General features: G+C 36.3%; 1 long non-coding RNA gene across 1 annotated transcript; it reads left to right on the top strand.

Moving 5' to 3' along the window:
• Positions 1-478: 478 nt before the first annotated feature.
• LOC145033996 (uncharacterized) lies at positions 479-2,982 on the top strand. The gene is made up of 3 exons (XR_013677819.1): positions 479-643; positions 734-818; positions 2,752-2,982. It is a non-coding gene; the product is annotated as an uncharacterized LOC145033996 (long non-coding RNA).
• The last annotated feature ends 938 nt before the right edge of the window (positions 2,983-3,920 follow it).

The following is a 3,920-nucleotide window of genomic DNA, read 5'->3' as shown; positions in this document are numbered from 1 at the left end:
TTGGGGAAGAAAACAGAAGATTTCAAATATTGTCCCTGGAGTTTCGCATTTTTGGAAATAAATACTCAACTTCGCAAATGGGGGTCATAAAATGCGAAGGTGATAAATGCGAAGGGATGCGAAGGGTGTAAGAATGAAGATGCGAAGTATTTCACAGTAGAATGCGAATTGGGGAAGAAAACAGAAGATTTCAAATATTGTCCCTGGAGTTTCGCATTTTTGGAAATAAATACTCAACTTCGCAAATGGGGGTCATAAAATGATGAAATTGCAGAATTTTTAAAGAGATGCACACACATAGACAACCACACATATATTTAGAAAATTAAACTAAAAATGGGATATAGACTATTATAAGACATTGTTCTTGACTTTTGAGTCCAAAGACGTATGATCACAAGCAACCACCCCACACCCACTCTATGACCAGCCATACCTCCCCACCTTACCTATGTCACTTCAATGTTCCCTTACACTCAAATTTCACTCACTCCCACGTTTTTGAGCTGGAACAATCAACCACACTCCTCATTTTCTCTCATTTCTCTCATTCCACTAAGTAACAAACATCACTTTTTCTCTCAAACTCTTCTACACAAATTTTCGAGATCCAAGGCTGGATTCAAGTGTTCTTCCACACTTAGTAAGTATAATTCATCCTCCTTATGATTATTTCACTTCATTCTACTCAAATCATGAATATCTTACACAAACTCCATCATAATTGTGTTAGATCTTCGAATCTTCAAGTGTTTCCTCAAGTGTTCTTAGGTTGAACACTTTCCTTCTTCAACACTTATCTACTGAAATCACTCAAGGTGAGTTCATACCCCTACATTTTCATGTTTTCTCAAGTTTTCAGGGGGGGAATACAAGTTAAAACACTAAGAACGTATCTAAATTTTTCTAACAGCCTTCATCAGAAAAGTTCAACTCCATTCACAGACTGTTTTGGGCATCTTAACTATTTTTGTTTTCAAAACTGTACAAGGTGCAAATAGATCAAGTTTTTAGCTTTAAAATGGCTACTTGCACATCTCCATACGATTTTTCTACAATTTATGGTGATTTTTACAAAACTGCCTATCATTTCAAACAACAATCCGGACCAGTCTGTGATCTTGGACTTTTTCACCCAAGTTAGAAGTCATTATAAATTGAGATAAAATTTATGAGCAAACTAAACACATTTTGTGAACTCTCAGAATTTACGGATCTAGTTTTCGACTTCGTATGATTTTTCTATGATTTTTCCAAAACAGGGCAGAATTGCTAAATTTTACCAACAACATGTAAATATCATAACACTTTGTATTATGTTGAGCAAAGTGTATAATCATAAGTTTTAATGTTTGAATGTGTTTCCTAGTAGTTTATCATTATGAACTGAAACTAAGACATTCATATTAAATATTATCCATTCATTTTGGAACACGTATTATTTAACTATAAAAAGTATAGTTTGAATATATTTACAACACTAATACATCTCCATAAAAGGATTCATACATATTACATACATTTTAGATAAACTATAATAGGTATAGTTTATGATACATCACTCTGCGCACTCGTACAAAAAGGGTACATTCATACAAGAAATATTTATATTCACAAACATTTAACGTAAACTTGTTATCCTATATTGTGAGTTTCTCTATCTCTCCCCGTACGTCCGAGTGCGGGATATAATTCCTGGTAGTTATAATCAGAATCTCCTTGAGGGAGAACGTGATACTTGTATATAGATCTATATTGGGTTTGACACCCCACACCTTTCTGCTAGCTACAGTTGGACCTGCAGGTCTACGGGTGACAAATGTCATTTCATTTTTCGCGACACTGAGAACGTCGTGGCAGGTTCACATAGTCATAGTATGATTATAACGGCTCACATAGGGAACAATAAACTTGTTATCCTATATTGTGAGTTTCTCTATCTTTTCTTTCTCTCTATCTCTCTATCTCCCCGTACGTCCGAGTGCGGGATATAATTCCTGGTAGTTATAATCAGAATCTCCTTGAGGGAGAACGTGATACTTGTATATAGATCTATATTGGGTTTGACACCCCACACCTTTCTGCTAGCTACAGTTGGACCTGCAGGTCTACGGGTGACAAATGTCATTTCATTTTTCGCGACACTGAGAACGTCGTGGCAGGTTCACATAGTCATAGTATGATTATAACGGCTCACATAGGGAACAATCCATAAGTTTACGGGATTTTATTTTTAAAACCTAAATGAGTTTTATGTCGATTTAAAATCACCTTTTATCTCTATGGGTACAAATACAAAACGTCGGGTCTCTATACAAAGTTATTATGATATTAAAACTATATTTCCTTTAGAATTGTTAGATTTCAGCTATAGTTGCTGAGCGTATATGTTTGAGTCATATAAGAATTTAGTCATGATTGGCCTAGAATTGGTGGTGCCCGCCTCATCTCCTGTTCCTCGTTGGGTTGTGGACCTGGGGCAGACCCACTACATTCAACGTTTTATCTAAGTTAACCCTTATATAACTTTTATACGCTGGACGATTATAGAGGAACTCTACGGATTGCTCTAGGGTTCATTAATGCATCATGCAGGATTATTTCTATTCATACTTAACTAAGAAAATATTGGATTTTCTGGAAATCAAACTAAATCGATTTTACAAGGAAAAACGGTTTCTACTTCAAACAAAACTCTTATGAACTCACCAACCTTTGTGTTGACACTTTTAAAACTACTTGTATTCTCAGGAAGTCAGTGAAACAGGAAAACTTCATCGCTTTGAGGATGGGACGTTAAACCGTCAACAAATTATTTTGTCATCATAATGTAATTGCTTTTGAAAGATGTAAACATTTACTTTGGTGTAACTTTTGCAATTATATTTATGGTGGTTGTTTTTACTTTGAGCACTATTATACTCATTGTTGTGATACTCTACATGAAGTCCTCCACCCCCAGACGTTTCCGCCATCCTTGGTTTGGGGGTGTGACAGATTGGTATCAGAGCATTGTTTATAGTGAACTAAGTATATCGAACCACATAAGATATACAAACTATAAATGCATTGGGACTAAGGTCTTTGATTTTAAGATTTCAAAACCACTATACCTTTAAGAATAAATAACTTTTGTTAAAAGTATACATGCATGCATACATACTAAGGTCAGCATTATTTTTAGGACAAAACAAAAGTAATGATTGTTGGATATCACAGTTAAGCCTGGGGATGTATGATCAGTCTTGGGAATAGCATAGCCTGATCAACTATGCTGGTCCGAGGAGTGATTAGCATATGCCCAAGAATGGTTGTGATGTGGCAACAAGTCTAAAAACTTACCAACACTACCACAATGAAATACCATAGGGGTATTTTGGCATTATTAAAAATTACATCTGCAAGAACTAAATAGATCTTTATCAATAGGTCAATAGTTGCTTAGTGGATACATTAAAATTTTATGTATCCAGGACGTCATAGACTTAGAATCTGTGAATCTTTGCTCTACTTCCTGTTCTCGTTGGATTGGGGATTTAGAGTTAGGGTCGCTTATTCGAAGGTCTATCCTGTCCCGAATACATATAATTAGTATGCACTAAACAATTTGTTGAAGTACCTGATAAAGATCATCGTATAATTAGCCAATTAGTACTTTTGCTTAATTATTTCTTATATCCCCATTTCTCGCGAAGATATCATGGCTGGAGTTCCATCCACACGATGACCCGTACCACCCTAACCACTACAATACCAAACGGCTCGGAGAGGAGCCAGAGAATGATTACCCAACCCCTGTAGATGGTCACCAAGCTGAAGACTATGCTGATGGTTCTGACTCCGACCCTGAAGTGGAGAACTTAACCCCGATGACTCTTGTTCCGAATCCCAACCCTTGGCCGGCTTTCAAGGCCCGACGC

This window comes from Lactuca saligna, chromosome 3 (genome assembly GCF_052625555.1).
Source record: "Lactuca saligna cultivar CGN05327 chromosome 3, ASM5262555v1, whole genome shotgun sequence".
In the NCBI taxonomy this organism is placed as follows: Eukaryota; Viridiplantae; Streptophyta; class Magnoliopsida; order Asterales; family Asteraceae; genus Lactuca; species Lactuca saligna.
The sequence above is the reverse complement of the archived record's forward strand: the minus strand, read 5'-3'. Positions and strand labels throughout refer to the sequence as shown.